Source organism: Pristiophorus japonicus, chromosome 9, assembly GCF_044704955.1.
Source record: "Pristiophorus japonicus isolate sPriJap1 chromosome 9, sPriJap1.hap1, whole genome shotgun sequence".
NCBI lineage: Eukaryota > Metazoa > Chordata > Chondrichthyes > Pristiophoridae > Pristiophorus > Pristiophorus japonicus.
Genome location: NC_091985.1, coordinates 54,997,468 through 55,011,245, shown reverse-complemented (window position 1 = coordinate 55,011,245; position 13,778 = coordinate 54,997,468). Strand labels below are relative to the sequence as shown.

The window sequence follows — 13,778 nt, the reverse complement described above, 5'->3', positions numbered from 1 at the left end:
GGAGAAACTTCAGCACCCAGAAGGAGTAGTTGAGGCGAATAGCATTTCAGGGAAATCTAGATAAACACAAGAGGGAGAAAGAAATAGAAGGATATGTTGATGGCGTTAGATGAAGAAGGGTGGGAGGAGGCTCATGTAAAGCATAAACACCAGCAAGATCCTGTTGGGCCAAATGGCCTGTTTCTGTTCTGTAAATACGATGCAATTCTATGTAACATAAATGGACACTTTTACTAACTGGAATGATTGTACCTGTTCTATAACACAGCATGTAAAAGTTACAATGATCCAGTTGCACTGCCTGCTCAGAGCCAGCAGTAATATTGACATCTGCTGGCTCTGTGTTTCTTCAAGCAATGTAGTTCGTTATAAGAAAGAACTTGGATTTATATAGCGCCTTTCATGAGCGCAGGACATCCCAAAGCGCTTTACAGCCAATGAAGTACTTTTGTAGTCACTGTTGTTTTCAAATCCCTCCCTATCTCTGCAACCTCCTCCAGCCCCACAAACCCCTCGGGATATCTGCGCTCCTCCAATTCTGGCCTCTTGAGCAGCCCCGATTGTAATTGAAACCCTAAGTTCTGGAATTCCCTATATAAATGCAAGTTATTGTAATTGAGGGTCTCAATTACAATCGGGGCTGCTCAAGAGGCCAGAATTGGAGGAGCGCAGATATCCCGAGGGGTTTGTGGGGCTGGAGGAGGTTGCAGAGATAGGGAGGGATTTGAAACATAGGAAACATAACAGCTAATTTTCACACAGCAAGCTCCCACAAACAGCAATGAGATACGTGACCAGATTTTTTGTGATGTTGGTTGAGGGATAAGTGTTGGCCAGCACACTGGGGAGAACTCTCCTGCATCAAACAGTGCTGATGGTGTTCAGGTCACATTTACTAGGTTGTACTTTTTTTTTTTTACAGATTATCACAGCAGTTCCATTATAGGCTTGAGATGCACAAAAAACAAAGAAAATAATCAATGGCTTATTGGACCACAACTGTTTACAATATACATAGATGACCTGGAAGAGGGGACAGAGTGTAGTGTAACAAAATTTGCAGATGACACAAAGATTAGTGGGAAAACGGGTTGTGTAGAGGCCACAGAGAGGCTGCAAAGAGATTTAGATAGGTTAAGCGAATGGGCTAAGGTTTGGCAGATGGAATACAATGTCGGAAAATGTGAGGTCATCCACCTTGGAAAAAAAATAGTAAAAGGGAATATTATTTGAATGGGGAGAAATTACAACATGCTGTGGTGCAGAGGGACCTGGGGATCCTTGTGCATGAATCCCAAAAAGTTAGTTTGCAGGTAATCAGGAAGGCGAATGGAATGTTGGCCTTCATTGCGAGAGGGATGGAGTACAAAAGCAGGGAGGTCCTGCTGCAACTGTACAGGGTATTGGTGAGGCCGCACCTGGAGTACTGCATGCAGTTTTGGTCACCTTACTTAAGGAAGGATATACTACCTTTGGAGGGGGTACAGAGACGATTCACTAGGCTGATTCCGGAGATGAGGGGGTTACCTCATGATGATAGATTGAGTAGACTGGGTCTTTACTCGTTGGAGTTCAGAAGGATGAGGGGTGATCTTATAGAAACATTTAAAATAATGAAAGGGATAGACAAGATAGAGGCAGAGAGGTTGTTTCCACTGGTCGGGGAGACTAGAACTAGGGGGCACAGCCTCAAAATACGGGGGAGCCAATTTAAAACCGAGTTGAGAAGGAATTTCTTCTCCCAGAGGGTTGTGAATCTGTGGAATTCTCTGCCCAGGGAAGCAGTTGAGGCTAGCTCATTGAATGTATTCAAATCACAGATAGATAGATTTTTAACCAATAAGGGAATTAAGGGTTATGGGGAGCGGGCTGGTAAGTGGAGCTGATTCCACGGCCAGATCAGCCATGATCTTGTTGAGTGGTGGAGCAGGCTCGAGGGGCTAGATGGCCTACTCCTGTTCCTAATTCTTATGTTCTTATGTTCTTATGGACAAAAATGGAAAATTAGAGCACATAAGAAAAGCATAATCACAGTCTGAGAGCACTGTGTTACTAATGTGGCTTTGCAGTAATAGACTACTATTTACAAATACAGTCGGAGGAGCTTTTCTGTTCCTCGTACTGGGCTTTGCAGATTTCACTTACAAAGGATAAGACATGTTTTTGCAGTAATAGTAAATAATCCGCTAAATAAGGTAATGGTTTGCCTTGAAGTTACAGGGCCCGAAATTGGTGGCCTTACTGCCCACTGTAACCGGCTGCTGCCGAGTTTTTTCGGCGGTCTCCTCTCGGTGACAGATTCCTCCAGGTCTGCACCCGGCAGGAGTGGAGTACCGCCGGAAACCACCTGCTGACGGCCAAGTCGTGTAAGTGTCCTCCCGCCCGCCGAGCTGGCTGATCCCTCCAGGCGGGAGTCGGCGGCAGCAGAGGGAAGGACCACTGCGTGGAGGCAGGTCTAACCCCGACTGTAAGTAAGAAGACCTGCAAAAAAAGGTTAGTGAACATCTTTTAATTTTTTTTTCTAGCGATTTATCTGTATGGGGTCCCCTGAAGGTGTTGCAGTGTTTTTTCTTTAAAAAGATTTTTATTTTTAGGTCTCCCCCCGCCACCCCCACCCCTCAACCTGACCCACTTTGGCGAGGATCACATTTGCCGCCGAGATTGGGAGCTGCCGCCCAGATTGACAGCGTAAGCCGTTATTTTGCCATCGAGCGGTAATGCCATCTCTTTTAGAGGAATCTTCCTGGCAAAATACCACCCGGTCTCTCGGCGGCCATCGGCGGTCCTTTGGGCAGCACTTGGGCAGGCCTTGGCTTTGACAAAGTTCAGGCCCATACTGTATTTTCTCCCAAGGATTTAAAACAAAACAGTATCTGGACTGACGTAATTGTTGTCCGCTGCAGATAGGCAGGAAGGAGAAACAGTGTATTTGTTTTGCAAAAATCGCACCACTGATTTAATCCTTTACCAAGCGACTGATGAAGGATAATTGTCCTTCAAAGAAAAAGTGCTTGTTTGCATTAAGCTCTGCACAGGCTTTTTACGAGGTCATTGCTAAAAGGTACATTATATTAAATAATGTTTTTTTTTGTCTGTAATTGGCAGACCAGTAGTGCAATATAAAGTAATCAAATTAGGTCATGACAGAAAGCAACCTCAGCTACAACATTATCAACTAAGCTTTTCTAATTACATTTTCTATGAGTTTTAAACCTACAGTTCATGTTGCATAAATAGCCAACATGAAAACACTGAATCCAATTACACAATCTAATTGTACTTTTTTCAAAGAAATGACAGAGTGCATTGGAAAGCAACTACAAATTAAAGTACTTATTATTACAAGCCCACATTACCAGAAGAATAGTACTGTAATTAACACAGGATTGTCAGAATCAATAAACAGTATGTGCTACCAAAAACAATCAAACCTACGGTTTTCTTGTAAAATCATTGAAATTTACAAAAAAGCCATAACCATAAGTACTGTTTTATTAATGCAATTATTTTGGCACATTTCCTATTATATTCTCAGTTGGCGATATCAGAGGACAGACACTGCATTCTTATGGTGTTCCTCTGTCCACTATTGTAATGCAGGCATTAAATGGGGCGAAGCCTCCCCTAAAATGCCAGATAGAGGAGCACTGTACAAACACGTTAACCATTCATCCGCTAATATTGCAAGAACCAATCCTAGTCTTATAAGCCTTTCCTAGCCACTGGAGCATGAATTGAGCTAAAAGAAAACCATTTTCAGTTTGTTGCAGGTGTATTAGTTTTTCCTTGGCTGTCACACTCAAAAATTAAGAGATTCACCATTCCTACTATACTCCTGGTCTTCTGTTGTCAGACCTTATTGTATGTTTTATACATTTTATCTATAATATATCACTCATAACTTATGAATAAGACCAACGAGGTGCAATTTTCCCTTCTCTTATAATTCACCTGATCTTAAAAAAATGTATTATAACTCATCATTTACAAAATACAGGCAGGTTCAAACTTAATTCTGTTATATTTTACTACATAAAATATGGTTTGCAATGAGAGAAGCACACATGACTCTTTTCTTTGTTTTGTTATGGCTACTGTTACTTGAAGACTCCTCCTTTTACAACTTTTATCATTCGCTGATAGAAACATCTTTTCTACTGTAACAGCATCATGTATTAAAAATAGGAAGCTTTTAACAGAATGGCTGGTGTGAGAAGTAGAACTGTCTCATTGTTGTAATAGACAGTATCCTTCTGGGGCTGGGGCAGAGGCAACTTTACTCTACATCTACCTGTTGCTACACTTGCCCTGGGAGTGCTTGATGCTGCCCTTGAGTGCTTGAAAGTGTTCCATTCTGGAGTACCGAGGCCCTTCTCCTTGATTCACAAAATTAACAAATAGCATTAAAAGAGGAAGCTTTTAGTGGATAATCACTTAAGTAATAAGAATTAGGCTATCAGGACATCCGTCGCTTAGCAGGTGGAAGTTGGGATTTACTGGCCTCACATTTAACCAGTCTGCTTCTTATTAAAACCAGATTCACTCCATTTCTAATCATGGTAATCCCTTTTCAAATCAGTCTTGTAAAAGCTTTCCTTTAAAGCAATCAATTTGAAATAGTTTTAAAGTTGTTTAAAGAAGTATCTTGCATTGAATTCTGGCATGATAGAAATACCATTGAAGTTTTGACTGGCTCAAACGATATTAACAAACAAACTTTGAAACTAATAAGCAAATAAACCAACCACAAAGAAAATTTGTGTTAGAATATTTCAAGCTGAAAATAACCAATATCAATAATTTATAAAAAAAGGAAAACACAGGGCCAAAATTCCTCAGACATTCCAGTGAGATCGTGCCAAAACACAAACCGCTGTCATCGCTGAGGTTTCAGTAAGGCTCACTGATGCGGGTACATTTGGTCTTGTTGTCATAGATAAGTTGAAGTAGTGTTCCAGAATTACCTTTTCAGTATATATTTTTTTTAACTATCTTGCAAAACTCTAGAAGTCTTCTCTTAGTCACCACCTTTCAAGGCTGGAGCATTTTCAGTTGTAAACACTAGGCTGAAGTACTGGTGCTTACAGTTCTGTCACAAGCTCTGAATTGTACAACTTTAAAGCATATTGACTAAAGTACTAAACTGACCTTTCCTACGGTATATTGGTAGATAAATGCTAAAATAAGCTTATTTGGGGAGTGCTTTGACCAAGAACTGGCACATGCTGAGCAACCTTTGAATTGTGGTGCTAAACCTGCAGAAGAATGTATCAGATCAAGAATTACAGGAAGGAAGCTCTCAGCAATCCACAGCTTGAAACAGTTTGTTCCAACTATTACTTTAATTAGCCAATATTTCCATGACCCCCGTCATAAATTTACAGTGAGTTTTTATGTACATTGGAAAACATTGTTTATAAATAAATATGAAAACTTGGCGGGTGGACAGATCCTTTGGGAATCAGTTGCTGGGCTCTTTGAGGTTGACCTTTGCTGTATCAAGTTTGCTCGCAGTTTTCTCAGGGATAATTTGCCACAGGGTAAATGGTCAGCTCAACAAGCTAAACAGATGGTTAAGTCTTGGATGCTGTCATTCCCCCGAGTCCTCACTGAGAATTCCTGCTAGGCAGAATACCAAAATCATTTTCCCTTAAAAAGACATTCATTTCACTGGGATGTCCAATTTATTAAAAATGCTTCTCTGAAATACTTTCAAAGAACTGTAACGGCTGCTTAATGAAACCCAGATTATGCATTAAAAAAATAGATTTACATGGTCATGTCTGAGTATCCCGAGGTCCTGCTGCTTCTGTTTCCAAAGGTTTACTGTAAATCACAAGGATGTATGCATTGTGGAACCCACCATATAATGGGCTCAAAATTGCCCAGGAATTGCTCCGTTTTTTTTTGGAGCAACTTGATTTTTCTGGAGTATCTCAAAAATCCCCATTTTGCACATTCAATTTGGGCCAGTGTAAGTGAGTTAGTTAGGATTTTTTTAGTTTAGTTTCGTTTTTTTCAAAAGGGGGAGTTACCAGCCACCTACATCCATTTTGGCCATTTAGGCCACTTTGGACAGCTAATAGTTGCTTCAAACTAACTTAGGCCATCGTATGTGGCCACTTGTGGCCTGCACAGAAAAGCCTTGTGGAGAGTTAAGAAATCAGCGCAGGTAGGCACATCAGAGGCCAGCAGAACTTAATGACTTGACGAAAGAATGTGAATAGGATCAAACAGCTATACTGGGCATCATATGACAAACTTCACAAAGCTAATTTAATATATAACAGAAACATTCATGGCAGCTTAAACAACAAAAATAAAAGTAGAGCCAAAACATATTTTCATAATTTTTTCAAAATATCCAAATAAAAAATAGAAGTACCTCCTACTCATAATTTTTATGTTCTTATGTAAGAAAGTATTTTCAGCAACAGGATTAAGGAAAGTCTTAAGTAAGCTCATTAAAATTACTGGCTACACAGTTAGCACGCCCGGGATCAAAACCCCCCCCGCCACGCCCGGGATCAAAATGACCCCCTCAGGATCAAAACTCTTCCCCCCCCACCCCCCATAACCCGGATCAAAACTCTCCCCCCAACCTCCCCCCCGCTCCGGATCAAAACTCCCCGCACCAACTTGTTTGTTGTAGCCTTAGTCCGGGAAGGCAGCGGGCCGGCCTGTGCGGCAGGCCACTCGGCCTGGGATAGGGGCAGGACGCATCAGATCCCACGCTGCAGCACGCACACAGAGGCTGGGGTCAGGAGCTACTGCACATGCGCGCGCACTCCAACGCGCATGTGCAGAGCTGCCGGCACTGTTTCTGGCAGAGAGCCCTAGCTCCGCCCCACAATCGACTGGCCATGCCGCACCAAGCCCTGGGAGAGGCAACATAGTGGCCAGAATCGGGGGGAGATTTTTAGGCGCCGTTTTCAGCCCACAAAGTCGGTGCATCTCTGGTGAGTGCGCCGAGAAAAGGGGTGGGCCAAATTTGAGCCCAATGTGTGTTATTCCATTCTGGCTCAAACCACATTGTAACATTTCACTGTAGTTAATTAATCTTCCTGCTAGTATAGTGGTTTAGTGCCCATAGAGGTAAATATCTTTTTTTTATTGAATTTACTGCAGTCATTACAATTACACCACCATTTTGAACAATAAATAATTTCAATACAGTACTCCTCCAGGAACCTCTACATACTCTCCAAATCTTATCATAATGACATGTGGGCTAAAAAGAAAGTCTGAATTACAAGCAGAAAATTCTGCAAGTGCACAGCAGGCCAATCAGCAGCAGAAAAAGAAATCCTTATTTTGGGTGTGACTCTTCACTGCAACTGATAAAGAATGTCACCTCAACTGCTAACAAAGCTTTCGGTCAGACACTGACTGGCCTGCTGTGCAATCCAGAATTTGTTTTTATTCCGTAATGGTGATTTGTGTGTGCTTAAGGGCCGAATAATCAAGCGTGTAGTTTATAGTTTGTCGGCCCATCCTCTGTCATTGAACTACAGTATACAGACGATGCCTGCGTCTATGCACACTCGGAGGCCGAACTCCAACCATTGTCAACACCTTCACTGAAGCATACGAGAGCATGGGCCTTACACTAAACATCCGTAAGACAAAGGTCCTCTACAACCTGCCCCCGCTACACAGTAGTGCCCCCCAAATATCAAAATCCACGACGAAGCCTTGGACAACGTGGATCATTTTCCATACCTCGGGAGCCTACTCTCAACAAGGGCAGACGTCGATGACAAAGTCCAACACCACTGTCAGTGTGCCAGTGCAGCCTTCGGTCGCCTGAGGAAGAGAGTGTTTGAAGACCAAGACCTCAAACCAGGCACCAAGCTCATGGTCTACAGAGCAGTAGTGATACCCACCTTCCTATATGCTTCAGAGACATGGACTATGTACAGCAGGCACCTCAAAGCATTGGAGAAGTACCACCAACGCTACCTCCTCAAGATCCTGCAAATCCATTGGCAGGATAGGCGCACCAACATCAGTGTTCCCGCTCAGGCCAACATCCCCAGCATCGAAGCAGTGACCACGCTCAATCAGCTCCGATGCACGGGCCACATCATTCGCATGGCCGATAGAAGACACCTAAAACAAGCGCTCTGCTCCAACATGGCAAGCGAGCCACAGCTGGGTAGAAAAACGCTTCAATAACACCCTCAAAGCCTCCTTGAAAATGTGCAACATCCCCACCAACACCTGGGAATTCTTGGCCCAAGACCGCTCAAAGTGGAGGAGAAGCATCTGGGCGCTGAACACCTTGAGTCTCTTAGCTGGTGGAGCAAGCAGAGGCCAAGCACAAACTGCAGAAGGAACACACAACAACCCAAGCACCCCACCCACCCATCCCTTCAACCAACGTCCCCTCAACCACCGTCTGCCCCTCCTGTGACAGAGACGGTAGGTCTCGCATCGGACTCATCAGTCACCTGAGAACTCATTTTTAAAGTGGAAGCAAGTCATCCTCAACTCCGAGGGACTGCCGAAGAAGAAGAGTTTATGGGCCCAAGTTTCGGGCCGCGCCGGACCTGGACGCCTGTTTTTTGTGCCACAGAGTGCGCCTAAAAAAACCTCACCTATTCTCCGGCTCCCTGCAGGTCCTCTGGAGCTGGGCACGGCGCAGCACGAGCTGTGGGGGGGCAGAGCCAGGTCCCTGCGCTGAAAATAGTGCCGGGACCTTAGCACATGCACGCTACAGTGGGTGCGCATGTGCAGTAGCTCCAGGCGCCCAAAACTGTGGGAGGGGCCCAAAGCGCGCAGCCACTAGCCTTGGCCGAATGGCCTCACTGGGGCTGCGTGGATAAGTCTCACCTCCCAGCCGACCGGACTTGACTCCCGCTCCCCGGACCGGACCTCCGCTCTCCCCCACCCCGACCTCCGCTCCCCCCGCCCCCCCCCCCCGGCAACCCAACCTCCGCTCCCCCCAGCGATCCGACCTCCGCTCCCCCCCCGACCTCCGCGACTCTCTCCCCCCTCCCCGACCTCCGCGACTCTCTTCCCCCCCCCCCCGACCTCCGTGACTCTCTTCCCCCCCCCGACCTCCGTGACTCTCTTCCCCCCCCCCCCCCGACCTCCGTGACTCTCTTTCCCCCCCCCCCCAGCCTCCGCGACTCTCTTTCCCCCCCCCCCCGGCCTCCGCGACTCTCTCCCCTCACCCCCGACCTCCGCGACTCTCTCCCCCCCCCCCCCCGGACCCGGGACCCGACGCCACCTACCTGTAAATCCAGCCCGAAGTCTCCCTCCCCTTCCCTCTCCCTCTCCCTCTCCTCCCCCCTCCTTCCCCCCTCCCCCTCTTCCCCCACCCCCTTCTCGCCCCTTCTCCCCCTCCCCCTTTCTCTCCCTCCCCACTACCCTTCCCCTCCCTCCCCCTCTTCCCCCAGCCCCCTTCTCTCCCTCCCCCCTCCCACCTTCTCCCCCTCGCTGTCAGAAACACAGACACTGACAGACAGAGAGTGAGGGACACACACACCGACAGAGAGATAGAGACACTGACAGAGACACACTGGGAGGGCCATCCCAGCACAGTGTTGGAGGACTCCCGGTGTTGCAGTCGGTAAGTAGAAAATGTTTTATTTATAGATTTTTTAATTTTTTTTATTTTTTATTAATTTTTTTTGATTGATTTATTGGTTGATTTATTGATATATTTATCATTTTTTATTGACGATGGATGGCTCTTTATTTGTAAAACTGAAGTGTTTAATGTTTGTAAACTTCCCTTTAAACCTCCTCCCCACCATTCTCTCCGCCTGATTTGTAACCTACGCCTGATTTTCTAAGTGTAGGCAAGGTTTTTCTGAGCGTACAAAAATCTACACTTACTCCATTCTAAGTTAGTTTGGAGCATGTTTTCACTGCCTAAACTTTCAAAATGGACGTAAGTGGCCGGACACGCCCCCTTTTGAAAAAAAAATCTGTTCCAAACTGAAACTGTTCTAACTGACTAGAACTGGAGTAAACTAAATGCCGAGAATTGCAATTTTTAAGATACTCCATTCTAAACCAGTTGCTCCAAAAAAACAGGAACTCAGGCCGAAACTTGGCCCCATAAATTCTACAATGATACAGTACATGCTGTTACTAAAAACATGCACCAAGGGAAAAACTGTCCACTGTCACAAAATCCATTTCTCTCTAAGGTCATTGACTGTGTTGTCACTTTCCAGCTCCATGTCCACCTCTTCCCCAAAGTTTCCTGTCTGAATCCTAGTCCGGTTTCCAATCTTCTCACAGCATCAAAGCCCTAGCCAAAGTCACAAATTACATCCTGTGTGACTGTGACCGTGGTGTTTTATCCTTCCGTGGCCTCTCCACAGTGTTCAATGCACACAATCTCCTACATCACACAGGCTCTACGGGACTGTGCTTACTTGTTTCCATTCCTATTAATCTGAATATAATCAGTCCATCTCCAACAAAGGCTTTACTTTCCCACCCCACACCATGACCTCTGGGGTCCCCTTAAGAATCTATCAATGGCCCCCTCCTCTTAAGATATCCTGCTTCACAGCAACCGCAGGCATGGAGTAAGCTTTCACATGTATGCTAATAATACCCAGTGCGAGCTCTCCACCATCTCTCTTGACCCCTTGACTGAAGGTGAATCCTTGAAGGAGACAGGAGAAGTTGACAAAGCTGTTAAAAAAGCATATGGAATTGTTGGCTTTATAAATAGACATGGGGGGAATTTTAATCCTACTTGCTCAGCAGAAACCTGGCGGGTGGATAGTTAAAATTGTCCTGGCTCTTACTTGTCCGAAAGCCACCATGATCGCAACAACTATTGCAATTTTAACATGCTTCCTGAGCAGGCACGAACAATATGTGCCCGGAGCCAACAGGGTCCTTTACTTTTGCACGTTGCGGCCCAATGACATAATTGAGACCCGACTGTAATTTTAACTCAGGCCTGGGAATCTACCTGGAGTTAAAATTGGTGCCTATTATAGAGTACAAAAGCAAGGAAATTATACTAATCCTTTATAAGTCACGGGTTAGGCCTCAGCTGGACACCACATTTCAGGAAGGATGTCAAGGCCTTGGAGAAGGTGCAGAGAAGATTTACCAGAATGATACCTGGGATGAGAGACTTCAGTTATGTGGGATTATTCTCCTTAGAGCAAAGAAGGTTAAGGAAAGATTTAATAGAGGTGTTCAAAATTATGAAGTGTTTCGATAAAAGTAAAAAAGGAGAAACTGTTTCCACGAGCGGGTCGATCAGTTATCAGAGGTCACTGATTTAAAATAATTGGCAAAAAAAACAAAGAATTTTCCCACAGCAAATTGTTATGATCTGGATGGCACTGCCTGGAAGGGGAGTGGAAACAGATTCAATAATAACTTTCAAAATGGGATTGGATATATAATCATAGAATGGTTACAGCACAGTAAGAGGCCATTCGGCCTGTCGAGCCCATGCCAGCTCTCTGCAAGAGCACTTCAGCTAGTCCCACTCCCCCGCCCTTTCCCCGTAGCTCTGCAATTTTTTTTCCTTTAGGTACTTACCCAATTCCCTTTTTTAAAGCCACGATTGAATCGGCCTCCACCATCCTTTCAGGTAGTCCAGATTCCAACCACTCACTGCCTAAAAAAGTTTTTTCTCATGCCGCCTTTGGTTCTTTTACAAATCACCTTAAATTTATGTCTTCTGGTTCTCAACCCATCCACCAATGGGAACAGTTTCTCTCTATTCTGTCTAGATGCCTCATGATTTTGAACATATCTATCAAATCTCCTCTCAACCTTCTGTGCTCTAAGGAGAACAACCCCAGCTTCTCCAGTCTATCCATGTAACTGAAGTCCCTCATCCCTGGAATCATTCTCGTAAATCCTTTGTGCACCCTCTCTAAGGCCTTCATATCCTTCCTAAAATGCGGTGCCCACAATTGGACACAATACTCCAGTTGAGGCCGAACCGGTGTTTTACAAAGGTTCATCATAACTTCCTTGCTTTTGTACTCTATGCCTCTATTTATGAAGCCCAGGATCCCATGTGTTTTTTTCAAACTGTTGTCTCAACCTGCCCTGCCACTTTCAACGATTTGTGCATATATACCCCCAGGTCTCTCTGTTCATGCACCCCTTTTAGAATTGTACGCTTTAGTTTATATTACTTCTGCTTGTTCTGCCACCAAAATATTTCACTGCGTTAAATTTCATCTGGCATGTGCCTGCCCATTTCACTAGCATATCTATGTCTTCCTGGAAGTCTATCACTATCCTTCTCACTTTTCACTATACTTCTAAGTTTTGTATCAGCTGCAAATTTTGAAATCGTGCCCTGTACACCCAAGTCCAAGTCATTAATATATATCAAGAAAAGTAGTGGTCCTAGTACCGACCTCAAGGGAACACCACTGTACACCTTCCTCCAGTCCGAAAAACAACCGTTCACCACTACTCTCGGTTTCATGTCACTTAGCCAATTTCGTATCCATGCTGCTACTGTCCCTTTTATTCCGTGGGCTTCAATTTTGCTGGCAAGCCTATTATGTGGCACTTTTCAAATGCCTTTTGGAAGTCCATGTATATCACATCAACAGCATTGCCCTCATCAACCCTCTCTGTTACCTCATAAAAAACTCGATCAAATTAGTTAAATATGATTTGCCTTTAACAAATCTGTGCCGCTTTCCTTAATGAATTCACACTTGTCCAAGTGACTGTTAATTCTGTCCCAGATTATCATTTCTAAAGGCTTCCCCATTACTGAGGATAAACTGACTGGCCTGCAGTTGCTGGGTTTATCCTTGCACCCTTTTTGAACAAGGGTGGAACATTTGCAATCCTCCTTTCCTCGCACCAGTCCTGTATCCAAGGAGGATTGGAAGATTATGGCCAGTACTGTTGCGATTTCCATGTTTACTTCCCTCAGCATCCTAGGATGCATCCCAGCCAGTCCTGGTGACTTGTCTACTTTTACAGCCAGCCTTTCTAGTACCTCATCTTTATCAATTTTTATCCAATCTAGTGTCTCAACTACTTCCTCTTTCACCATGACTTTGGCAGCATCTTCTTCCTTGGTGAAGACAGATGCAAATATTCATTTAGTACCTTAGCCATGCCCTCTGCCTCTATGCATAGGTCTCCATTTTAGAAATATAGAAGAAAAAATAGGTGCAGGAGTAAGCCATTCAGCCCTTCGAGCCTGCATCACCAATATGATCATGGCTGATCATGCAACTTCAGTACCCCATTCCTGCTTTCTCTCCATACCCCTTGATCCCTTTAGCCTTATAAGCCACATCTAACTCCCTTTTGAATATATTTAACGAACTGGCCTCAACAACTTTCTGTGGTAGAGAATTCCACAGGTTCACAATTCTTTGAGTGAAGAAGTTTCTCCTCATCTCGGTCCTAAATGGCTTACCCCTTATCTTGAGACTGTGATCCCTGGTTCTGGACTTCCCCAACATCGGGAACACTCTTCCTGCATCTAACCTGTCCAATCCAGACAGAATTTTATATGTTTCTATGAGATCCCCTCTCATTCTTCTAAATTCCAGTGAATATAAGCCTAGTCGATCCAGTCTTTTTTCATATGTCAGTCCTGCCATCCCAGGAATCAGTCTGGTGAACCTTCGCTGCACTCCCACAATAGCAAGAATGTCCTTCCTCAGATTAAGAGACCAAAACTGTACACAATATTCAAGGTGTGGCTTCACCAAGGCCCTGTACAACTGCAGTAAGGCCTCCCTGCTCTGATACTCAAATCCTCTCGCTATGAAGGCCAACATGCCATTTGCCTTCTTCTC

At 44.6% G+C, this 13,778-nt stretch overlaps 1 protein-coding gene across 5 annotated transcripts in view; it reads right to left on the bottom strand.

Annotated features, from left to right (window-relative positions):
* Positions 1 to 13,778, bottom strand: part of epas1b (endothelial PAS domain protein 1b) — a 183,360-nt gene that overhangs the window by 129,407 nt on the left and 40,175 nt on the right. The window contains exon 1 of one of the 5 annotated variants that reach the window (XM_070889360.1): positions 6,640 to 6,729. The exons of the other annotated variants lie outside the window; for them this stretch is intronic. The gene's annotated coding sequence lies outside the window, so the exon portion shown is untranslated. Of the gene's footprint in view, positions 1 to 6,639; positions 6,730 to 13,778 lie in introns of those variants that run through there. 5 annotated transcript variants of the gene reach the window in all.